Here is a 27,161-nt window from a genome sequence, read left to right as displayed (position 1 = left end):
TCCTACCATAGCGACACAGTCGAGACAGCCTGCCCCTCTGAGATACCCGAAGTGGAAAAGCAGCACAGATGCATTCAGAGACATAGTCATAGCTAACTACAGAAGAACGCTAAGAATCAAGAGAAGCCCTCACGAAGATTCCAATGAACTTAACGACTACCTGGATAGCACAGCCCATCTTGGAAACAAGGTATGGTACCAGCACATGAAGGAAGTAGGACGAAGGCAGTCAGAAGGTGAATGCTTCGTCTGTGCACTCCTGCAATACGGTATGGGAAAATCCAAGATCTTTGTGGCTGTAGAAATTGATGTCCTGACAGCACACTGTATGTCACACGTAGCAATGTGCAAGACCAGAGGCCAGTTCATGGGCAATGATGCCTCCCTGAAATGGGCAACAGAAGCAACTGACCCTGACGAGGATGATTATGTTCAGGACATAAAGACAAGAAACAAAGTCCATACTGAGAATCATGTAATCAGATACGAGAACCCTGGAGTGAAGGGAGCTGGAATTAGATGGGAAGTGAATCAGAAGCTAAACGTTCAAGGAAAAACTCCAGAGGAGGCTCGAAGTTGGAGGAACAGAGGCCAAATGCAGATTTGGGGAACAGTGCTTTCACCAGACGGAAGGGAAAAGGGAGTGGTGATCTGCAGAGCCTTGATGGTCTTTGGTCAATACGAACCTACCATCAACATAGTACGGAACGGATGCAAGCCATTATGGCCAAAACAGAGGAGGACCCCTGCAGATAGTACCATTGGAAAGCCCAAAGTTCTGCATCAGAACAATGGTACGAGGAAGATGGGAGAGAACCAGAACTGCGGACGAGTCTTTGATGCCCCAGGAATGGTACATGGTACCGCAGTAAATATGAATCATTACTGGGCATGTGGATCCAAAGCATATATAAGACTTCCGAAGAACTGGGGAGGCATATGCACAATAGTAAACATCCACGTTCCTGCGCTAGTGATCCCAAAAAGTGACCTGAGTATTGACAGCTTCCCGAAAGCAGATGCTCACCTGAGGAAAAGGAGATCTGAGGAGCTAGTACCCCGAATGAAGAGAGAGAATTACTTTTCTACCAAATCGAAGGAAGCATTCCATGCAATCCCATACAAACACAGGCTGTTTAGCCTCACCTCATCCGTATTCACAGCAATACTCTTGCCACACATCCAAGTTGGAGCAAATACTAAATGGTTGCAGATAACCCGATGGGAATTACTGCAGACCATCAACACCACTGTAAAAGGATTCAACGCGATCAAGGAAGAACTGAGAGCAATCAGACTGATGACCCTCCAAAACAGATATGTGCTTGACATGATCACTGCAATGGATGGAGGTGTTTGTGCAAAAATTGGAGAATCATGTTGCACATTCATACCATCTCACGATGAAGAGAATGGAACCCTCACAGAGGCCATAAGCATGTTGACAAATCTAAAGATTGAAATGATTGATGAAACGGATGAAGTGGACAATGACAGCTGGCTTGGGAACCTGTTCTCATGGGTCCCACAATGGATGGCTGATATATTCAAGTTTCTGGGAGCCCTGCTAGTAATGATACTAATAGGTTTCTGTGTGATCAAAATAATCATCACACAGTGCCAGAAAACAGCAAAGAAAGCCACTGGGATGAAGATTATGGTCGATGTAGAGCCAGGGTGGAAGCCCAGAGACCTAACTGATGAAGAGATAAAGGACTTTGTGAAGGCCAGTGAGTTTGCGCCAGAAGGAACCAAATTTGCATACCCTAAGAAAAGAAGAAAGTATGAAGGAAAATTGATTTACTGCAGTCCAAATGCCAGCTAATGACCTGGAACAAGGATGAACATGTCAAAACAGCAGGGAATTTGAAAGGCGTGATAAAAATTTGGACTCCAAAGATGCATATTTTTACGCCATCATGTACCAACCCTGAAGATGTTGAACAAAACACTGAAGAATCAAGAGAAATGGAGACGAAAATTGAAGAAGCAGTGGTCGATGAACCAACCAGAAGGGGGAGTGTAGAGGAGGTTCCAGACATCCCCTGCACCCCTGCCCCTCAGTTCGATCAGCCAGGAAGGTACCCGCCAAGGGGCGTGACGTATGAAGAGCAAATGAACCAACAGAGAGCCGCACTGGGACGCTGCCCAGTATACATTAGGGGATCCGTGCCTGTTGAAGTGTCCATAACAAGACAACCCTGGGCAGCGTGGTACCCTATCCGACGGCCATACCAGCCGCTGATACGAAATGAGGAGTACCTTCATGCGGTCCACGAAGAGACCCCAAAAACCTTAATGGAAGGCCAGTAGAAATGACATAAGTGCCTGAACAGACTCGCAGATGAACAAAAGTGGTTATTGAAGACAAGCACGCCAGTGCGAGTAGCCATGAAAATAAATTTAATGGACACAGAGAAGAGAAAATGTTAAAACATAAGGAAATGGTACTGCGAAACAAAATGGAAGCAACCGCCCTCTTAAACGTGTGTAAATACCCCACCCCACCTAGTCCTACTCCACTATTCTCCCTATCTCCCTTCAGTTAATTGCTCTTCTTGCTGTTTTATTGACTGATTCATATTGTAACTTCGCTTCTACTGTTATATTGTTTACGTTTATGTTTTATGTATTAAGTTGTTCACTTGTACAGCGCTTTGGTGTAAAGCGCTTTATAAATCAATAAATACAAATACAAAATAAATAGGCTTGAAACGCAAGATGCTAAGAAACCGATACTGCTTGCGGAGTTCGGCGCTGATTTCCAGTCAGCCGAGTCAATGCGAACCCTGCTTTCCCTGTTTTCAGAGAGGAGCTGCAGCGACGTTCGAGAGACACGGCACCTTTAATTCTCAACTTTCCTTTATAAACGAACTTCCAGCGTGGAGCGCGGCACAGAGTTCGGCGCTGAGTTCCAGTCAGCCCAGTCAGTGCGGACCCTGCTTTCCCTGTTTTTAGAGAGGAGCTGCAGTGACGTTCGAGAGACACTGCACCTTTAATTCTCAACTTTCCTTTATAAACGAACTTCCGTCGCGGATCACGGCACGGAGTTCAGCGCTGAGTTCCAGTCAGCCCAGTCCGCCTCTGTCCGATGCGGGAGACGCCATGGATTCTACTTCCAATGTTTCCATCGATCAGGAAGTGTCGTTATCAGGAGTTGGTCTTCACACGCGAAAACGTCTACTACAGCTGCGGCGGCTGCACACCAAAGCAGCCTGTAAAACAAAGGTAAGCGATGTGTGTGATTCGTCTGCCCCTCCCCCCGGGCAGCTCTAAGCTAGGGAGACGGGAATAATGCGTGACTCTTTGCCTAAAGCAGGAAGCACCTCTGTGTGTACTCCTGCTGCAGCGATGGTGGTAGCTGCGGTACATCAGCCCCCTGTAGCGCAAATGAGTTTTCCTACCGCAATCACCGTCACTACCGCCATCAACACTTTGACTGAAAGCGGCAGAGACACAGCAGAAGAAGTGATGTTGAAATCTACTGTAGACACTGAAAGTGAAAGGGGAAATTATATAAAGAGCACGAACGAAAGAGATGCAGTATTAGAAAAAACATTAGCTCTTACCCAGCCAGGTCCTGAACTATTGACGTTGAATACTGTACCTAAGCAAGATGGTGACTCAGCGAAGCAGGGTATAAGCCAAGGTGGGAGTGTAGCATTGCGGGACAAGCAAGTAACAATTTCAGAAATGAATACTCCTCCACCAGCTACAGTATACCATGATGCTTCAGAGACAACTTTCCCGTTTCACATAACAGACGCTGATATCTTAGCGGCAAAGTCACCTGCAGAGGATGTACCCTAGAGATTATTTCCGAAGGAAAGCTCCTTTCAACAACAAAACGAGTATTGTACAGATTCTAAGAGACATTGTAAAACACCAGACGCTGCCACCACCCCAGAAGTGGTGATTACAAAAAAGCAGTTGAAACAAGAAGTATACATCGATTTGGAGGAAAACATGGACCCTAATTCCAAGGAACATTTGGCTGAAGTAAATGCATCCAGCGGAAATATCGAATCAGCAACAGAAAAAGAAAATAATAAAACAGATCAGGTAGAACCTGCAAATACCCTGATACAAAGGCCCAATCCAAGACTAGTGGTAAACACCACAACAAACTTTGATGTGGCGGCATGTGAAGCGCGCTTTACCAAACGGTTAAAAGCAGATTTCATCCAAATGAGAGAGCGCCTCAACGATAGTTTTCCTAAGAAAAAAGATCAGAATCTTTGGATCAAACGAAACGTGAGCACTCTGACAAAGGAATCTACGCACAGAAACGGTAAAGAAACCTCATTACAAAATCTGTTGATAACATTATGCCCCATCAACCTCGACATCTCAGATGAGGGCCTAGAAACAAGCGGCAGTAACTTTGTAATGACCTTGGACCAGGAGGATGAAGAGCCAGTGTCAGGAAGAAAAACAAAAAAGGAATGCTCAAATGAAGCTCAGCAAGCAGCCAATCACCATCATGAAAATCCAAGAACCTCCAAAGGGAACATTTCTATAGCCGCAGGGATACAGATCCATAACAATGTTTTGGCTGCCACATCCATCTCGATGATGCCGTTTATGAAATTATATGAATCATTAAACGATGCACTGCGAGATCAGAACTCTGTTCTAGTAACCTTAAACAACAAAATCTCGGCAATGCAGAAATTGAATGAGCATTTAATTTCACAGTTGGAATCGGAAGCAGCAACTTCGCGACAATGGCATTCGCGACTCAACGAAATAACGAAGCGTGAAGTAGTAGCCGGCAACACTGTAACAACTTGGGGTTTCTTACCCAGACAAGCAACACAATGTCACAATCTACAAGGGACGTTTCACCAAAAGAAGCAGTTGCACTAAAAGAGAAGTCGAGAGACAAGGAGTCTAGCAGTTTAACAACAACAGCTGAAAAGGATGGCCGTAAGGCTGAGACCTCAAAAACCAAAGAAAGTGTGGTCGCAGAAGTAGAGAACTCTAAATTGCCAGGCACACATGAGGCAAGTAAGAATACAGCAATTGAAACACAAGTGGGCAGTACATCTACTGAAGTGGTAATTATACCACAATCAAATCATAAGAGTGCTGACATAATAGAGGAACAAATGGCCTCCTTTGGGATCTTTTCTGGTACTGCAAAATCAATTAAAGTAGTAGCTGCCAAGTCAGCATCGCAAAAAAGTAAAACAGTAAAAACTACACAAACAAAAGGCAAGGGGCCTGCCTCCAAACGTCCCCATACAAATGGGGCAAAAAAGTTCATACGAAATCTGACAACTCCCCCTCGACTAGAAAGTTTGAAAAGCAGTAAAACAACTGTGCAAATTGAGATTCTAGTCAAAGAGTCGAATCCTCTTTTAATGTTACCCAAGGAAACAGTGAAAATCCAACAACTGGCTACAAAACGTTCTCGTGATGAGACAATGTCTGCAGAGGAGGGGGTTGATAATAATTCAATAGACCTATGTGATCTATCGACTTATACAATTGATGATGAAGCTGACTCAGAAAATATGATAAAGACGAATGAAGATCATGAAACACTGATGGTATGTGCAGTTGCACCCAAAAGAACAACCACAAAACAGTAACAAGAGATACCCAGTCATTTCGGACGCCCGAGAAAAAACAAGTAAGAAGTTGCAAGATGCATTACAAAATGCGCCTTCAAAGTGTAATCCCAAATACACCACTGCTCAAGCTCAAAAACAAAAGCAAAAAACACAGAGTGAAAAGGCGACTGCGTATTCACAAGAAAAAAACAGTTGGTGGAAACTGGAATTGGAAAATATATTGGATGATAACAGTGACCTAAATTTAAACAGAGCTAATGTAATGAGGTTATTACATTATGTACCAGCACTACGTAATATAAGATCGGACGACATTGCCATTGTCGAATACAAATCAGAAAGAAGATCAGATTGGGTGGTGCTCCATATGAAATCTAAGAATTTAGCTAAACCACTTTTGGAAGCAAAAGAAGATCTTCTGTTTTTTGGGTTTGATCTGACAGTTTGTGATGTCCAACAGCCACCAATGGACGAGGCAAATGAGCAGAAGCAGAATAGATCCTCAAATAACAACAAAAGAGACGATTTATGGAAACAAATGAAACAGCAATCATCTAACGCAACTAGAATGCTTGACGACAAGATCCATGCTTAGGATCACGCAGGGTCAAGAGGTGTGACCCAACTCTTAACATCATGGAACACCTGTGGTTTTGCTAATTTATTCAAGGATGGCGATATACAAGATCTAAAAAGTACCTTTATTTGTCTGCAAGAAACGTGGCTGCGAGAGCCTCCATCAAGTGACGGATATACGATATTTCCAAACACAGCAGGAAAAAATATATTTGGATGTCCCTTTTCTGGCCTTCTAACCATGGTAAAGAACTCGGCAGGATGGGAAGTGTTATACACCCATAATCCAAATTTGTTCGTTCAAGCTTTAACATTGCAAACAGTAGTTGAAACCCAGGATGGGAAATCTTCAAATCAACAACTTCTGCTACTGAACTTGTATTGGAATCCTGTGATGATTGCTGAAAAAGAATATCTAGATGCGGTTACAACGGAAATAGATAAATGCTATGCATCTTTCTCTGACCCGTTTGTAATAGCATGTGGAGATTTAAACTACACATGGTTTGATAAGGTTAAAATGCGTAAGCCATGCGAACGACTAAAAAGTCCATCATAGTCAGACGATCGCGGTACACAATGGGAATTCCAGTTGATGCTGCGACAATGTGCAATGCTGAACGATGTAATCAAGGGAGACATCCCCGCAGCCGATACGTGGCAGCGAGGGGATACGTCAAAAACCCTTGATTATATTTGGGCCTCCGAAAATCTTCATTCGCATATTACAAACTTTGTGATAAAGAAGAGTGTAAAAAGTGACCATAATCCGTTAGTGCTGTCGCGGGAGAACCCATACAAAAAGCAGCTGCAAAGATATATAATTCCACTAGACATAAATAATGCCCAAAATCAAATACGAATGAATAGTAAGCAGATTGACAAATTAACAACGGGATATATTCAAACACAGAAATCACAGAATCAAGTGGAATATATATCATTACTAAAAAAGTTTTCCCACACAAACAAACCAAAAGTAGGAAGTATCTCGAATACGCGTCAATTCAGCCCAGCCTTAGAGGAGGCAAAGAAACAGCTGCAAAAAGACCTGAAGCAGATAAGGAAAAAAGGTGGACTAAAAAAAGAGTCGTTGATGAAGAGAAGACGCCGACGTTATCGTAATTGGCTAAAGTCATTTAATCACATACGATCTCAAGAACAAGCCGAACTGATGCTCCGTCCATTAATACAAAAAGATAGCCGTAACATCTGGCAAATTATAAATACTGGCAAATTGAAGAAGACAGACGCACTAGCGAATGGACTGAATGCAACCAGTTGGGTAAATCACTTTACAACAGTATTCAATGACCAGGAAAGTGGGAAGTTAATCGATCCATGGGTCGAAGCAGAAAGATGGAATGTCATCGAAACCACAGAAGACATCGAATTAGCAATTCAGAAATTGACAACCTTCCGAGCAGCCGGACCAGATGGCATTTTAAATTTAATGCTGAAAGCACATAAAGAAAATTGGGCGAAATGTATCAAAACACTATTTGAGCATATTGCAATGACAAAAAAGATACCTGCATCTTGGACAAGCGCGGTGGTAGTTCCAATCTTTAAAAAAGGAAATCGTGGTGATCCAGAGAACTACCGCCCCATCGCGCTGCAAGATACCATGGATAAAATCTTTGGCACATTCCTTCAAAAAAAAATTGCTCAATGAGCGGAAGACGCATTAATATCAGATAACAGACAAACAGGCTTTACAAAAGGCGTTGGAGTGGAATTGAATTTAGTGATATTGAATATAGCCAAACTGAATGTGTTAAAACAAAAGAAGAGGTTATTTCTGGCATTCGTTGATTTAAAACAAGCTTTTGACAGTATCAACCGCCAACTCCTCTGGAACAAACTGAAAAACTGGGGCTGTCCTAATCAACTATTGGCTCCACTAATGGCACTTTATGCAAATACTAGCATTCTTGTACGTTTAAACAGGGAAGGTGATCTAACAGATGAAATATTAACTAAAAAGGGCGTGAAACAAGGCTGTCCCCTAGCGGCTCTATTATTTAAACTGTTTATTGCCGATCTCCCAGCTGTACTAAGACAAACAAGGTGTTTTCCGCCAAAAGTAAATGGAAACCAGATAAGCCATATAGTATATGCTGATGACATAGTATTACTAGACAGCACGGAAATTGGACTCCAAACACTGCTGTCGTCTTTACAAGCATATCTATCAGCAAATCACATGACAATAAATGTAAAGAAGTCACAAGTCATTGCACTGGGTCCAAAAACAAACATCAAGGGTAAAACATTTACGTGGAAAATAAACAATGAAGCCCTGTGTAAAGCAGATACAACTAGATATCTGGGAGTTGTGTTCAATATCTCGATAAGAGAGTGGAGCTGGACAAACGAAGTAACTTCGCGAATGAAAATCCTAGCTCTACAACGAGCAAAACTACACGCTACCTATGGGAAATTTTCATTACTACCACTAATCACCTTCTACTCCCATAAAGTGGTTCTAACATTATGTTTTGGCAGCGAAACAAGTTGGAATATTAACGCGAACTTTTGGTCCTAAGTGGAAGGCAAATTCTGGCGCAAAACTCTCAAACTACCACAATGTACCCCAATGGTGGGAATCCGTAACGAGCTTGGGCTTAACTCTTTGTACTCGGTAGTTCAATGGAAGTCAATATGTTTGCTCTGTAAAATGAGGATAACACCTGGAGCAAAACCATATTTGATTCTAAATAACAAAAGTCAAGATCCGTCCGCAGAATTGCTAAACAGCTGGGAAGAGAAATTGTTGTCTACTCTAGAAGCGGCAGACATAAATATGCCAATGGTAATGACTACTCTGCAATTGGCAAAAGTTAAGTTCAACCAATGGAACTGGATCATAAATACCAATATGAGAGTCGCATTGCCTATGAATATTGATTCAGGTATGTCTTCAACAAAAGTAGGAGACCTACCTAAGTATCTTACCAGATTCCCATCACAATACCATAGAAACCAATTCTAAAGACTGCGACTCAATCGTTACCACACTCGCAAGATCTTGATGAAAAGGAAAGATCCGGCGACAACAAGTGCCATCTGTCGCTATTGTTTGACAGAGATCGAATCATTGAAACATCTGATAATTAAATGCCCAAAGATTGCCAACCAGCGTTCACTACATTTGTCGGGCTTTGCGCCAAAGAATGGAAACCTGGCTGAATGGTAGAGTTATGTAATATCAGGGATTAACACCAATTTGACATGCTCGTTCATTAATTATGTTGATATGATACTCCCATGGCAAAGAAAGCTGAGCGACATTGAGGCGTGAAGTATCAAATTCAAGCAGGGGGAGCTGATGAAGAAAACTGAATAGAGAATTTGAAAACTCATAATGATGAGTTGAGTGGGACTTTGATGACTGGAAGAGAGAAACTGCGGTGGAAAGGCAAACAGGAGGAGAATTGATGGCCATGCTCTTGCCTTGTTGTTCTTCCGTCCCATCGCTGGTTGTCCCATTTCTTGCTCCCCTTTAGAAAATTGGAATGTAGTGATGAAAACTGTGACAAAAAAAGTTTGTTTATTTTTCCAAACTAAAGGCAATAAAATTAAAAAAAAAAAAGATACTGCTTGCAATGCTTAGTAAAATAATAGAAGCGGAATGTGCCGACTATATATCTACCTCAAGAAGCACATTATACAAGTGCAACTCCATTTTGTAAAAGCAGAAATGTACCCAGGCAGCCAGAGGCCTGACAGGCCAAGTTTTCGAAACCCAGCCAAACGGAAGAGAAGGAGCGGAATCGAAACTCAACAAAGAGCAGCTCCTGCCTAGGAAATCGCGGTCAACCAGAGAAGGGGAGGAGAGCATCAACTCACAAGAATCAGGCTCCGGAACATACCAGCTCGCTCGTGAAGGTCAAGATAAGAGAGGCCAAGGCAGGTGGCAGAGCCGAAGCAGAATTAAATACAATGCAAGCTGGAAACTGAAGCAGATTCATGGTGAACAGACACGTGACCTGCCAGGCGCGAAGAAGTACCACCGCCTGATGTCATCCAGGACCCGAGGATGCCATAACTTCTCCTGATAAGAGACTAGAGTTCTGAGGCCATACCCAGCCAACTAATTGACACATAGCCCTAAGATACTGATTGATGGAAGGGAGGCAGGGTGAAACTTGGGACACCAGGCACGTGGGTTTCCATTTTGCATGCTGCTAATTGAAATGGGGATTTATGTCTAGGGGTGTAACCCGCCCAATCACAATAGACCAAGTAATCTAGGGTCCTATTGCCAGTAGAACCAATGAGACGCCATACTTGTAGTGACGTCTATCATGAGTAAAGTAGAGGGTTGGACAAAGACGCCCACCCGATAACAGTTATCCAATCCACCTGCTCTGGTACCGTATACAGATATAGCACCTATACTTAAGTTACCTTTCCTAACCAATTATATTGCATGATGATTTTTGTAAAGATGGACGTCAATGATGACGAGTTTTATGCATAAAAGTGGCTGTTCAACTGAAGTTCGGGGAAGTCGGGGCGAGAGTGGTGATCGCAACGCTGCTGATTTCCATTTGCTTTCCCTGTCTGATGTACTTGCCATTAAACGGACTTCCCTTTGCCAACTTACAAAGCCCTCAGTATTGAGTTTTGCTGGAGTATGTGAATCCTACACCCCCAGTCCTCAATTGGTGCAGTAATCTTGCCTTACAAGCGCAGCAGGGTGAGTACTGACCTATGGGCCCGTCAGTAACTTCCTCCCCTCTCTGAACACTGTCTTCTGTGAAGTTTGCTTCCTCGCATGCTCGTGGCATCGTTTAGCCCATTACTTGATCTTTCTTCTTATGTGGGCCATTGAGTGGAAGGGGTTGTAGACAGAAGGGAACGGACCAGATGTTGCAAGCCTCAGGCAAGCACATTTTAAAGTCTTCTCGTTTGACACCAAAAAAATGATTTGCATATTTGTAAAAATCAAAGGTTTTTATGCACGTTTATAAATGACAATTTCACAAGCCAGTGTTTAGGAACTATGTAAAGCTTTAAAAGCCCCACCCCGATTAAATCATTAAATCACACTGATTGCTTTGCTGGTACTTACATACTTCTCTTGATGATGGAGAGAATGCAGCTAGAATCATTCTGGTTTACACTCTTCTATAATATATATGTATTTGAAATATAAAGTTTGGGAATGTGTTTGGTGTACTTTCCAAGTCAGTTTTATAAAATAAGATTATTTTAGTTCATGGTAAGAACTGGTAATGAAAGTGTTTAATGCAGAAATTGCAGAGTTGGCACAAATCCCAGATTCACTCCTTAACCAGTGTGTGTAATAATGTGCATCTAATTTAATCTTGTATTGCCTAGCTTCTAGAAATTGGCAGTCACAAAACCTTTCAAAATTGTGAGCCCTTCAGAGAGATTTCCTCCTCAGGGTATGATCTTCAAAACAGCCTCACTCATGGTTTCACTGGCTATAGTGTTGCCTCCACCACAATAGTGAGCATATTTATATTGCACACCACAGGCATTTGTTCCCTTGATATCTAATGGCAACACTATTTGAAAACCATGTCCCATTTATAATCTCAGTCTGTCTGGATACAGACACCCTCGTGGTAGTTTCTAATCTGCATCCACTAGCTATGCTATGGTATGTGTAGCTTTCTCCATCCTACCAATTGGTCTCCTCTATCCATGCTTGAGCATGTTAGCGTTCTGTGAGGCAGCAAATGTGAGTTCTCTGTCTATTCTGGGTTACACGTACCTTTCACATACAGTCCTGCATTAACACTACAGGATGCATACCGTCCTGGATTCTATTGATAAAAAGTCTCCTGAATCTATTTTAGAACAGACGTAACCTCTTCGTAGACTGATAATGTTGGCCTTGAAATGGTACTTGTTTATCATTCTGATTAGAGCAAGAATGAAGAGGTTACGGGGACTTAAAGGGAATAAACATCCTTATTTTTAATGATGTGAGGCAGCATATCAACCTATGGGGTTATGATTGTGGCGGGGCAGATATTCTTCATAACTTAATTCCTTTGGTTTGGTGGAGGGGGGCCCCAAGATGTCTCTGCCCAGGGCCCCAAAAGTGCTTAAGATGACCCTGTTTGTAACTGTTAAAGATTGGTCTTCTCAAAGACAGAACCCCCCAACTAGGTTCAGCACCATTAATTGAACACCCCATGTAAGGAAGCAAGTGTTAAATTGTTTACAGATTTTACCGCCAATTAGCAGACAGGAATCAACACATGTCTGTAATCAATTTTATAATCCTATGCCCATGCATTCCACGCAAACGCATGCCCCTTCTGATGGTGTAGAAGGTAACAGCATAGAGCAGACAGGTGGGCTGCATACAGCAAATTAAATGCCTTTACAGCACATAGACCAGGTGAATATATGGCTCTGAAGCGGCAATATATGTAGAGTAAATCAGGATTTCATTTTTGCTGTTCTGCAAGCGAGTTTTCTAAATTTTGAGGTGCTACACGTCTTTGTGAAGACGCCATTTATTTTGACGGTAAGAAGCACACCTGTGATGCGGCGCAAGTACTTCGTTATGTATGCTGCAACAGAAAGTGGGTAACAACAAGCCCCCAGCTTCACCAGCCAGACAGTCCTCCTTCAATCCCAGCAGCAACTGTCCTCTGAACGTTCTCTTCTTTGGCTTTCACTGCTCTCCCTGGAACCTGGAACTCTTTCAACAATATAAATGTGTGATTCCATCACTGGGGTAATGCAGGAGATATATTTACCAACAAGTTAACCGACTTTTCAACTATGTACATGTGTGGCTTCATCACCTTGGTCATGATGAAGCCAATCATGTATATAGCCATCGTGATGACTGCCTGTAGGGCCGGCCCTAGGATTTGCAGGGGCAAGTGCGGCATATTAAGTGCGGCCCCCTTAATTTGCATTTGATAACATCACAGGAAGTGAAATCACAGGAAGTTAAATCACAAGATAATGACCACTACGTATGCAGGCAACAGAGCAAACATGGTAAAAATAAAATTGTATGTATATATATATATATATATATATATATATATAGGTAATGAGGAGAATTTCCAATAACTAGATTAGCAAAGGATAAAATGTGCCCACCTTTTAAGCCCAACAATTTATTATGAAATATTCCTAAAAAAACATAATCCAAACATGAGACGTGTGCTTTAATGGCACTTTTATGTGTTCTTGTGGGTAAGCGTCTGCATTGGAAACATGACAACCTGGTGTGAAATCCTAGCAGCTAAACACTTGAGCAAGCAAACCTTTTTAATGCTGGCCTCAAAGCAACAGAACCAAGGTTGCGTCTACCCATTGAAAAAAGTGGGCAGATGCTTTCCACCCACACGTTGTGCCCTGAAAATCAATACAGGGCCAGAACTAGAGAACATATCCCCTCCAGTCTCCAGGATGAAAGCCTCTCTTGTCACATCCCTGGTAAATGTTCAACTTGCATGCTCCATATATAATGTGAGGAAAATGTTACATTCTACTTAAACCCTTTTTGGCTTGGTAAATATAAACAAGTGAAAATAAGGCAAATAGCTAAAACGGTTTTGTGTGATATGTTTAATTGTGCTGGAGGAAGGCACAGATTTTAGGCAGCTTACTGCTGCTTTGCATGTGCTTTCAAAATAAAAATGTATGGTACTAAATGGGACTACTTTTCAATGTTATGCGGGATCACTTGGCTCTCTTTCAGGCTCCCCTCAGCCACCTCTACTTCTTCTCTCATACCAGACAGTCTGCCTGCAATTCAGTAATGGTGCCCCACCGTGATCCCTGCTTTAATGCCAGTCAGACTGAGATCCTCCTCATTTGGGACACTGCTCCCTCCTTTCCTCTCTCTCTCTCTCTGGCAGCCCACTCTGGGCCCTCTTACTCCTGCTTCCTGTGAGGCTAAGCACCCTGGTGTCATCTTCAACTCCACCCTCTCCTTCTCTCCTCACATATCTGACATCTATAAGAAGTCAAACTATCAGCTGCAGCTCCTCATAGGCATTCTTCCTTTTCTCACTTTCCCCCAGAGGCACACTGTCTCCAGAGCGCTGGTTCTCTCTAGGATGGACTATTGCAACAGCCTCTTTCAAAATCTTTCTGCCTCTACTCTTCGACCTTTACAACTTATCTAGAACACGACTGCGAGACTTGTCCTTGGCCTCAAACCCAGGGATCACATCTCTCCAGCTCTGAAATCTCTTCAATGGCTCCCTGTGGCTGCAAGGGTCAACTTCAAGACCCTCTGCATTGTACACAAGGCTTTCTGACGGGATGGGTAGTCTGCCACCTCCATTTTTGCCTTATCCTGGTATTTTTTAGGATTTTCAGAGCAACGTCCTGGCTATACATGGTCCTACAAATGCAATGATCGCCACAGAGCACTATTGATGCACTGCCTAGGGTTTGAGGGACGCCAAGTTTTTAAAGGTCTGCCTGAACCCACCCGAACTGGCCTACAACTTGGTGAAGGAGGAGGTGGTGAAGTCTATGAAATGCTCTTTAAGAAACTTAACATTCATTTTGAAAAGGTCTGCCATCATCTTAGAAAGATTTTACTTCAGCATTAGGGAGCAAGGATCACTGGATTCAGAGAACTATCCCACAAATGTAACTTTAAAGACTGTTATGACAAATGCTTGTGTGATCAGTTTATGTTGAAGGTGCAGGAAAACAAAATACAGGAAGAAATTTGGACCAAAGGTGATCCCAATCTCAGTAAAGTTTTGGAGATAGCCAAAAAAAATTGAAAATATGATGGCATGTGTGAAAGAGTTGGACAGTAAAAGATATTAACCCACAATAATGCTAGTGTTTCCATCATAGAAAGGAGGGAACAAATATAAACCATGCAGAAGAAAGGCATACCTTGCTGAAAGAAAGCTACAAAGAGGGGTACACCTGAAACTACTTTTGACACTGAGCCAGGAAGGAACGTGTGTTTGAAAAGGTGTTTCTGATGAGGTAGCACCTTTCATTTTGCAAAACATTCAAACTGCCCTGGACTCAAAGCATCATGCCTTAAGTGCTGAAAGCAAGGGAACTTTGCCAAGTGCTGCAAACACTTTTCCAAAAGTGGTGTTAGAGAAATGAATGCTCATGGTAACAATTATGATGTTGAAGGGGACGAGTATGATGCTGGTGTGTGCTGGTCTGGTTGGCAGGTTGGAACTAAGCCCAATCGAGGTGAGAAACCACATCCTGTGGTCATTATTAATGGTGTGGGAGTCCCAATGGTGATTGATACCCGTCCTGACTACACCATAAAAGATAGCATAGTATGGGAAGAAATGTTATAGTGCACTAAGCTCAGACGCTCGATTGTCAAAGAGTTTTGCTATCCATTAATATAATCGCTGGAAATAACAGAGGATGACTTGATATTTTTTTAAGGCACTATCCAACACTTTCCTCAAATATTCTAGGACTGGAGTTTATTAATGTAATTGCACCATTCCTCAAATATGTTGGGGAGGGTGTTTAGCAAGGATGGCGGGTGAATTATTTAACCAGAGGTGCGTAAATATTTGTCCCAGATATGCCAGCGCGATCGAATGTAGCGAGAGTGCCCGCACCACTCAAGGCGGGTTCATGGGGTTCTCCCCTAGGAGATTTGTTTTAAAATAATGGGTGAAAATGGTGCATTTTAGAGCACACTTCTGAGGAAAATTGGGTTAAAAGCCAAACAGTTTGCAATTGAGTTTTGTAGGGTAACTCATGAAAAAAATCCAATAGGTGCAAGTCACCAACAGTGCACAAGAGCTTTTCTCCAACACATGTTCATGATGCCTTTTCCCACAATATTTGCAAGCATAAAACATTTTCACACTGACTGTGCCCATACATTTCCATGCTGACTGCACCATTATACCCTTTTAATCCCATATAATAACATTCTCATGTTTGCTTTGTGCATAATGTCAGTGTCAACACTATATGAAAACATGTCCATGTTTGTTCTGCCAATATATGGCAGTATCCCCATGTCAGAACATACTCCAGTCGGCTTTACCATTAAAATGCATGCCAAAGTATTAACAAATCTCCAACTGGCTGTACTAAAATGGCAGTCGAGCTACATAGTACCACTTATCATGCTTGATTTATCAAAGATGCCCAATACAAAATGTCATACCACAATTAGAAATGGCCAAACTGGCGGCATTGAAATGCCAGTCTAACTACATAATAACACTTTTGCTTGTTTTACCAAAGATGCCTAATACAAAATGTCATGCCACAGTAAGGATAATACCACTGATCCTGTTTGCTTTATCAAAGATGCCCAATACATAATGGTGTGCCTCAGTAAGAAATGGCTAGACTGGTTGAATAAAAAATGCCAGTTTTGCTCTGCAATAACACTTATCATGCTAGCTTTACCAAAGATGCACAATACAAAATGCCATATCACAATAAGAAATGACTAGACTGGATGCATTGGAATGGCAGTCTAGCTACATAATACCACTTATGCTTGTTTTACCAAAGATGCCTAATGCAAAATGTCATAATACAACTGATCTTGCTTGCTTTATGAAAGATGCCCAGGACAAAATGCAATGCTTCAGTAAAAAAAGGCTAGACCGGCTGCATAAAAAATCCCAGTCTTGCTTCATAATAACACTTATGCTTGCTTTACCAAAAATGCCCAATACAAAATGTCATACCACAATAAGAAATGGCTAGACTGGCTGCATTGAAATGCCAGTCTAGCCACATATTAACACTTATCCTGCTTGCTTTATCAAATATGCCCAATACAAAATGATATGCCACAGAAAGGATAAAACCACTGATCATACTTGCATGATCAAAGCTGCCCAATATAAAATGTCATACCACAGTAAGAAATGGCTAGACTGGCTGCATTAACATGCAAATCTAGTGACATAATAACACTTATAATGCTTGCTTTATCAACCATGCACAGTAAAACATGCCATGCCTGCTCCATGGTGTGCCAGGGCCTTGCAGTCAGACATAATCACAATAGTGATTATGTGTGATTGTGAAACACGGGAGAAGGGGTCCTAATGTACAATAATGGCATTTTTATTGGGCATAGGTGCCAAGTAAAAACTGCCATGCCTGCCCCCTGAGGCCCAGAGCGCCTCACAGGCACACATTAATTGCGTGCAAGCAAGGTTCTAGGGGGCACAGTCATGGTATTTTCTTTTTCTTTTTTTTATTGTATTGTAGCCGCAAGCAGCTTTTTACAATTACATAACACAAGATTTAGTATTTAGTATTTCACTAATACAGATGTTTAAGATCACAAAGCAAAGTAAAAAGTCATTGTTAATATAAATGAATTACATCCTTGTTTATGGTTAGTTAATTCTTTGTTTAACAGACCATTAATGTCCATGTCTGAGTTCTGAATTGACAGTTTCAGTAGAGTGTGAGCAAACAATATACCATCCCATAACTTAATGCAGAGTTTATTTTTGACTCTTCTCCTCTTTATCTCTTTCGGTGAGTAAATTCAGGTCTTTGAGAATCTTCACAACTTCTATCATGAGCCTTAGCTCCTGTCCCGACGCTAGTCTTTCCCAGAAATAGTGGCTTGTCAACGACCAACTGCTGTGCACAAATCAGGTCAATCTCAAGATTATAATTGTTTCTTATCCAGCACACTCCATCAGTATATGTTTCAAGTTTTGAACTTCTTGTGTGTTGCACCAAAGTCAGATGTTATCTGACTAGTTAGCCCGGTGTCTTATATGTAGTATCTCTCTCATTGTTCGGAGGTTAAGACGGAATCTTAGAAAGTACATTCTCCATTAGGGATTGGGGAATTGTCTTAGATACATGGCACGGCAGCCTCTGGGTTTAGGAGACTTGTAGTTTAGGATTGTTGAGAAACGGGTTCTCACAGTTTGTTAGAATTTAGTTAATGTTTTCAAATAGGGCGTTTTGTCATGGGTCTAGTATCTGGCTGAAAAAGGACAGCCCTTTCCACTTGATCTTGGATTTTAATGACTCTAGACCCATCTCGTAGCACAATGCTGGGATGGGTAATGATGGGGGCAGATTGAGAACCCCTTTGCCATAGTTTGCCCTCTAATCTATTCCAGTTGATGCTTTCTCTTATTGGATTTGTGTCGATTCCATAGATAATAGAAGGTGTGATCTTTCCTCTGTATAATTTCACCAAAGGAGTCAGGGAAAATTTGCAGTAGGAGTTAAGGATTTTTTTCATTTGTGCTCCCAAGTTCAATAGTTTGTGTTCCAGATCTTGCATTAAAAGCCCCATGGTGGGAAAGTTTCTTAATTGGAAACCCAAATATGTCACAACCATTATTACTGGAATTTGATTGCAGTCTATGTACCAATAGAAGCTTGCTTCCCGTTTTCTTGGATTTTTGAATTTGATGATATTTGATTTGTTGGGGTTGATCTGCAGATCGTTTTGTTTAGCATGAGTCCCCCGAACTGCTAATAGGAGTTGTAGACTTATCAGTGTGTGGTCCAGTAAGGCAATATCATCTGCATAGGCAATCCATGATAGTCTTTGTTTTGCTACTTTCGAACCTGCCAGACCCATACCATCCACTTTTGTGAGAATATTGGTAATATTTGATAGGAACTCCTTCTGTGTTGATCTTGCTGGGTTCCAATATAAATTCATGACCATTATGATTTGTATGTGTCTGTTGTTTCTTGTTTCCATTTTAGTGACCAGTATTCCATTTGTGTCATTGCTCAGTATCTCAACGTTTCTAAAGGTTGAGTTTCGACATGCAATTAGCAAACCTACTGGCGGGTCGCCATGTCCTTCCTTGTAGCAGCTTGTTCCACAATTGAGTATCCAACAGCCTAATCAAGTCTCCTGAAATATGATTATGTCATACAGATTAAATATGTCCTCCTTGTTAGATTTGATTTTTAATGAGCTAGATCCCCTAGTATTCCAACTAATGATCTCCATGTTTTTTGCAAGAGAGTATCTTCTGTTAGTTCCAATTTTTTGAAGATTTGTGAAAGGATTTCTGGGATCAATGCCCAAACTTTAGTTTTTTCTTTAGGTAGTTGTGTTTTAGTTGTTTTTCTTTACTCCTCACTTATGCTTTCGCATTATTTTCAGAGTCTCTGGTTTTATTCTCCTCATCATTTGCACAATTGTTGCCTGTTGTTTCAAGTTTGTTAGGCATCTGAGCCGAGACAGTGTATCCCAGCTTCTTTAGTTTTTTATTTTCTGCTAGTATTGCACTTACTCCCACTCTGGATTTCAAGCCGATCTTCACCACATCTGTGAATCTATGGAAAGGGAATTTGACATATTCTATGTCTGATGATGAGGAAACGAAGTTGATGTGTCACATCTTTAAATATATGAAGAATTGTGCTTCTATTTAGCAGCTTCTCATCTCTCCCTTTTCTGTTTGTTTGCTTCATCCATACTTTTGGCAGGGCATATGGGCTGAAATTGATTGTCTTCTCTTCAAGTGCTTGTGTTGGTGTGTCTTCTCGATCCTCCTCTTGCTTGTCTTTACATGTGTTAGGCAGAATTATATGCAGTACCCTTTGGGAACACCACACACAATTAAGACTACTACAAGTGACAGTACAAATTCACCTTTGGTACAAGCCTGTACTACATCTCAAGAGCAAGTGAGCCGTATCAATAGTTACACAAAGGGAAAGCAATTACTATGATTCAAACAAACACTGACTCAAGGTTTCTAAGTAAAAAATTATACATTTATGTACACATCAGTTGTATAACATCTCACTAAAGTAAAGCAGTCGAAAAAACACACTCTTAATACACCACACCACTCCCAATAGATTCGGGACAAGTTAAGCTCAAAAATGAAGTGTGAGCAAAATGGCACTCCAACATTTTAAAAAGGGAGGGAAAGACAAAGTTAGATAAAATTGAGCAGCACCAACAGGTAAGTAATGAGGGCAATCTAGAAAGAGGACCTACACTGATGAAATCAGATCAAAAAAGCTTAGGGCCAAAGTCAATAGGACAAAAGTATTTTGCTCAAGATCACACAGTTCAGGGTAGTTTGCGGTTAAGTCTTTGCCAAGAGTTCCGGACCAAGTTGGTCGGCAGAAAAGTTAGTTTAAAGAGTAGAGAAGGACAGGCCCTCGGATTGGCAAAAGGTTTCACACACCTTCACCACGGCTGGACAAAACGAACAACCGGATTTGCACAGTACCTTTAAATGGAGAAGCTGTAGCTGAGGCCAACGTTCCTGGCAGGTCCTGCAGGCTCACGGTTCCTGAAGCGACTGTCAGACTGACATGAAGTAGCAAGACTAGAGGGTCCTGCACTGCCCAGGGAAGAAACCAGCAGCAGAGCAAAACAACAAATAAAAGGTGCACTCCTTAAAACCCAAGCAGGGTCCAACCTTCCTGGTTATCTGGTTTACTGTAGCTCTGTACGCAACTTCAACCAGAGGGGGGAGCCCTGGCTTGCAGTTTGGGCAAACTGGTTGGTCCCACCAGCTCAGGAGAAGAAGATTCCTGGTAGATCTTCTCTGTCGTTGGAGTCTGAAGATTCGGACCTACAGCAGGGCTTCACCGGGTGGTTCAGTCGTTGTAGGGGTCCTCTTCTGTCAGCTCCTCGTTGGTTCTTTCATTCCAGTGGTGACTCTGACTTTCCAATCCCAGAGACCTGCTTTTTATGTAGTTTTCCCCCATTCACACAGCCTGGCTGTCAATCACACAGCAGGGTGCCTGTCCTGGCGGGACAGTCACCTAGCCAATCAAACAGGAGTGCGACTTGGGTTACCAAGGGAACCCATGGCAGGGGTCCTAAAACCCCTCCCTCACATCCTGCCTACCCAGACTTTCAGGCGCCTAAGGAGGGCTTCTGCGGAGAAGCCCCTGATAAGACGGTGAACAAAGGAACCAAACCTTCTTTGGCGCACGGAGTATAACACGAGAAAAACATTTTCAAAAAGAAATGGTGAATAAACCCAGCCGGAACCATATAAAAACATATATGGTCCAGCGGGTTTAAGTTCGAGGCTACCAAGATGGCCTAAAACAATACCAAGGTTATTTAAGATAACCATGGTAGGAAGAATAGGGTAGTTACCACTGCCACCAGCCAAGTCTTGATGAAAAGGGAGTGAAACAATGCTCCAAGAGAAACAGACAAAAGGGATAAGCATTAACCCTTTGCAGTACTCTATGTAAGATAGTTTGCATTGGGTCTTTGAATTCTAAAGAGACTAATAAAGTCAATGGGAACTTTACATGTTCTGGGAGACAGTAGTCAGTCCCAGAAAATGATGTCTGAGTTGGGAAGTCTAAAAGACAACCCTTTGTCACTGCACTGAAGGTGCTCTGTAACACACAGTAAAAAGATGATGCCTATGGAGTAGGTTAGGCTCCACAGTCTATGAACACAAGGATGTTTAAACACACACAGCAAAACACATGTAAGAGTGGGAAAAAAGGCTCCCACTCTTACCAGGTGAAAGAAATAAATCCTAGAAATCCAGCAAAGCTGTTGAGGGACTCAGTAGGTAAGGGAAATTAGCCATTCTGGAGAATTCTCCACAACACTTGCCCCCCCCCCAGACTAAGGGACAGGAGAATTTAATCCTCTCATGGATGAATCTCGACCTCTAGTCGGTTAAAAACATCCTAGAGATACCATCAGCATTTTGGTGGTGACTTCCTGCTCTGTGCTAAATGGTGAAATCAAACCCTTGCAGGCAGATTGACAATCTCAGAAGTTTTGGATTTTCCCCTTTCATTTGCATTAACCATCTCAAGGGTTGGTGGTCTGTCTGAATCACAAAAGTAGATCCATACAAGTATGGTCTAAACTTCTTCAGAGACCACACAATGGATGCCCACCTTGTTTCTGGTTCCTTCAGTTTCCTACTGATGAAGCAAATGGGGTGCTGTCATGATTCCCGCTCCCGGGGAGCCGGTTCAAGCCCTGCGTCCCCGAAAGTGGACATCCAGTTCCCAAGGAAGGACCCAGCAACCCCATATAGGGGCCCTTTGGACAGTGTCCTGGCGCCTATGGCGCCAGGCTCATAAAAGTCATCAGCCCTGGCGCCATAGGCGCCAAGTTCATTATGGGAGTGCTTGGGTGCACTTACCTGATGCAGACCATGCTGCAGGATCCCGACCTCCTTGAGGCCTGAAAGGAACTACTTTACCTGTGGGACTAATTTACCATCCGGACGTGGTCGGGGAAGGATACATACCTGATTGGAGGAAGGATACATGCCTGGAACTTCTTCCAAGGCTATTTAAACCCCACCCGAACAGCCACACGTGCTTCGCGTTGTTCTGCATCTAGCAGCTGGACGCTCACGGTGTCTGCTCCTGTATCCTGACTTCTGCCACACCTGCCAGCATCCTGGATCACCTGCAAAGGAAGAGAAGAAGAGAACAGAAGAAGGAAAAGTCCTTAACTGCTAAAACCGCATCCCGGAGACATCTCGCAGACAATCCTGAAAAGGAAGACTTTTATTTAAAAGCTCATCGCGTCGATCGCTGCAGCGCCGCATTTCACTCACCTTTACAGGGCGCCTCCATGTTCAGCAGTGATCATCCGGATTTGCAGTCACGCCCCAGCGCCTAGGGAGAAAAAGACAAGAACAAAAGGTGAGAGAGAGAAGGGAATAAGGAAAGCTAAATCTCCATGTTAAGACTTACCTGTTGATTCATTCCCTCTTCATTTCAGGTCCGCACCGCATCCTGGCATTTCCGGACCCCGGCACCTAAGGGGAAAAAAGAGACATCAGCGTTAATGAGCGAATGAAAAGACATTACCAATAAATTCTCATTAAAGACTTACCTGATTTCTACAAGGATTTCACCTCTCATCTCGGGTCGGTGCCTGTTCCCCGGCATTCCGTACCCCGGCCCCTATGGGGAAAAAGCTACTAGCATTAGTACATTAATGCATGGACACAAGGGGAACCTCTTATCAAAAAACTTACCTGGAATCCAAGCAAGTTTGGTTCTCACCAATCCGAAAATCCAGTGAAGTAACTGGATACCAGCGCGCCCTTGCATCAGAAGCAGGATGGAGAGCTCGTCCTTCCAGACCCTAAGGTGATACGCTACGGGGAATCACAGAAAGGTTTCGAGGAGGGTGAGAGGGGAAAGTGGGAGGCCGATTGCATTACCCCGCAGACAGTTAATCCCCTATTTTCGCCTACAGAAGGATACTTCTGCGAACCAGACAAGCCAGATTTGGGGGCCCGGTCCAGTCCGTCTTCCGAACCCTGCGCATCACCTTAGAAGAGGTCACAGCAGCGCGAACCAGGCCAGCGCCTCCGTGGGAGTCAGGTGAGCGTTACAGGTGCTCCCTACCTTTCTCATCCAGTTGACTGCACCTATACCTGTATTGGAGGCATCTGTCTGAAAGGTTGGTGATAATCAGGAGCTCTTAGGACTGGAGCTTGACAAAATATTTTCTTCAGGTTTTCAAAGGCTTGAGTGCACTCCTTATTCCATCTAACATTTTTAGGGAATTTTGGAGAGGAGATCACATTCAAGGGAAAAGCTATGGTCCCATAGTTCTCTATGAAATTCCTGTAGTACCCAGTGAGACCTAGGAAAGCCCTCACTGGGGTTTGAGTAGTAGGGGTGGCCCAGTTTTGTACAGCTTGTACTTTGCTAGGCAATGGCCTTATTTCACCTCCTCCTACCTCATGACCAAGGTAGACCACTTTGCTCTGACCAATTTGACATTTGCTTGCCTTTATGGTCAGATGGGCCTGCTTAAGAGCCTGCAAAACATATCCTAAGTGATCAATATGTTCTTTCCATGTAGGGCTGAACACTGCAATGTCATCCAAGTATGCCATGCAGAAGTCCTCCATCCTATTCAGAACTTGATTAACCATCCTTTTGAATGTAGCAGGTGCATTTTTTAGTCCAAAAAGCATAACCTTAAACTGGTAGAGGCCTGCTGGGGTGGGGTGGAGAATGCAGTTTTCTACTTGGCATGGTCTGTCAGTGCTATTTGCCAATAGCCTGAGGTTAGATCAAATGTACTGTGGTACTTGGCTGAACCAAGTCTATCCACCAGTTCATCTGTCCTTGGCAAACGATGGGCATCAGTCTTAGTGACTGCATTTAGAGCTCTATAGTCCACACAGAATCTCAACTCCTTGGATTCTGCCTTTGGTATTAGAACAACTGGACTAGACCATGGACTTGTAGATGGCTCTATAACCCCGAGATCAAGCATCTTGTTCACCTTTCCTTTGATGTGGGATCTGACATGTTCTGTCATTCTGTAACCTCTGCATTTTACAGGTAACCAGTCACCAGTGAGAATATCATGCTGGCCCCAAGGGGTCAAGCCTGGTGATAGTGAAAACAGGGAGTCAAACTGATTCAACAGAATTTTCCGCTCCTCCTGTTGTTCAGAAGTCAGCTGAGAAGAGAGATTAACTCCCATTTTTTCATCTAAAGGTTGGCCTCTGAGGAGGTCAGAGGCCAACCTCTTGAGCTGAAGCTAGAGGCAAAGGTCCTACTTTTGGTCTCGAGACATAAGCCTTTGAACGGTTGGTGTGAAAGACTCTGGGAGCCTCCTTAGGTCTGCCTAAATCCACCAAATAGTTCACCTCTCCAAGTTTGCCCACAACCTTGAAGGGTCCTATCCATTTGTCCTGCAAGGCCCTCTGCCTTGTTGGCACAATAACTAGTACAAGCTGGTCTTGAGTAAACTAAACCAGGCTGGCTTTCTGGTCATGCCAATGTATGACCAGAGCCTGACCTGCTTTCAAGTTATCACTTGCTTCTGCCATCACGTGTGACATTCTCCTCCGGAGACCTTTCACATAGTCAGTCACTCTGACTGGCTTGGGGGAAGGAGCACTCTCCAACCCCTCCTTGATCAGGGCCAATGGTCCTCTGACTGGATGGCCATAGAGTAGTTCAAAGGGACTGTAACCAACTCCCTCCTGAGGGACTTCTCTATATGCAAAGAGAGGGCATGGCAGTAGAAGGTCCCACTTTTTCTCAAGGGGTTCTTCTAAAGCACCTATCATGCTCTTCATAGTACGATTAAACCTCTCTACCAGTCCATTTGTCTGTGGATGGTAGGCTGTAGAGAACTTGTAAGTGACACCACAGTTTTTGACATGTCCTGTTTGTAGTGGGACATCAAATTGGATCCCCTGTCAGATATCACTTCCTTAGGAAACCCTACTCTGGTAAAAATACCAAGTAAGCCTTAGCCACAGCTTGAGCCATAACAGTTCTCATAGGTATGGCTTCTGGGTATCTTATAGCATAGTCTACTACAACCAGGATAAACCTGTTCCATGAAGATGTGGAAGGATCAAGGGGAGAGACAATGTCAATGCCCACCCTCTCAATAGTAACTCCCACCACTGGGAGGGGCACCAGGGGTGCCACATTCTTGTCTCCACTCTTGCCAGAGGTTTGGCAAGTGTGACAGCTCTTACAGAATTTGTCAACTTCTTAACCCATCTTAGGCCAGTAGACGTAGAGAGAGAGAGACTTTCCTTGGTCTTCTTGAAACTCAAGTGACCAGCCAAAGGTATCTCATGGGCTAACTGTAGGAACTGGAGTCTGTTGGCAAGGGGCACTATAATTCTTTTGCAGTCCCCAGGTATAGACTCAGTTGGTTCACTGTAGAACAGGCCATCTTCGCAGCTCAGCCTGTGCTTTCCAACTTCTTGCCCATCAAGTTGATTAGCAGCCTGTTGTCGAAGGCCTTCAAGAGTAGGACACTCTCTCTGTCCTTTGCTGAAGTCTGCCCTGTTGGGTCCACCTTCTGCCAGTAAAGACTGCAGCTCAGGATGGTCAACAGGGTCAAGATCTCCAACTAAGACAGTGTCTTCCTCCAGATCTGATTCCTGCTCAACCACACAAGGTTGCACCTCACACTCTGCATCAGCAGGTGTAGGAGTCACAGGTGTGACTTTGGACAATCTTGGTGATGTCCTTGTTGGTAGCACAGTGGTGCTGTCTGACTTTGTCCTGGAGGTCTTGTGTTTCCCCTTTGCCTCTGTTGTCTTAGAAATAGCAGTGAGCAACTCCTGTGGAGTGGGAGTGATAGGTTCCTCTATCAACTCCTCTGGAGAGCCTCTCAAGTTTCTCTCCCTTGCAGACCTAGTGAGCTCCTGTTTCCTCTTACTGGGAGGCCTGGGGGTGCTTGACATAACTCCAAGAGTTTTCAGAACATTATCCAACAGGACTCTCCCAAGCACTTCACTCTGCACACTACAGGTATTTTGACAGTCATATCATTACACTGGATGAGAGCTGGTAACTGGGGAAGCATTTGCGCAGGGCATCGAGCTAACTTGGTGAGGCGTTTGGGTGTCTTAGCAACATCCTCCACCTTGAAAAATGATTCATCCACCACAGTTATGCTGGCTCCAGTGTCTCTGATGGCAGGGGTTTTCTGACCATTCAAAAGAACGCTATCTTTATAATACTCTTTAGTATTATCTGGATGGAATTATAGATATATAAATTCTGTTGTTCCCACAAGCCCAGGGACACTAAAGAAACACTAGCTGAGACTCTCATGGGTTCAACAGCCAGTAGGTAAAAGTTTCCACTTGCCATAGGTACTTCTTCCTCTGGGGAGAAGGCTAAGGAGACAGTGTGGACCCATGAAGGTTTACCCTTGCATCTGGGATCCCCTTTCATATGGTCAGTTGGCCCACAAACATAACATTCCCAAATGTTTTGATGTATGGGGGTTTGTTCTGACCTCCATCTGGTTTAGGGCCAGATGGTGTATTAGCCTGATTTGGTTTCCCTTGTGGTTTACCCTTATGTTGTTGTGTGTGGCCCTCTTTTGGGTTGGAGGTATTAGAATTCTCTTAGTTATCTTTCTTTGGCTGTTTCCCCTCATCCCTTTTCTGAGTAGCCCCAGAATCCTTGTGAGTAGCCCTGTTGGAAACCCACAAGTCAGCAGCCTTAGCTAGCTTCTTTGGATCTATCTCCTTAGAATCAGCCAAGCACTGTATGAGCTCAGGAGAGCAGACATCAAAAATAGACTCCAACATATCAAGATTTCTC

The sequence above is a fragment of the Ambystoma mexicanum genome, chromosome 8 (genome assembly GCF_040938575.1).
Source record: "Ambystoma mexicanum isolate Mex_15411 chromosome 8, UKY_AmexF1_1, whole genome shotgun sequence".
Lineage (NCBI taxonomy): Eukaryota > Metazoa > Chordata > Amphibia > Caudata > Ambystomatidae > Ambystoma > Ambystoma mexicanum.
The sequence above is the reverse complement of the archived record's forward strand: the minus strand, read 5'-3'. Positions refer to the sequence as shown.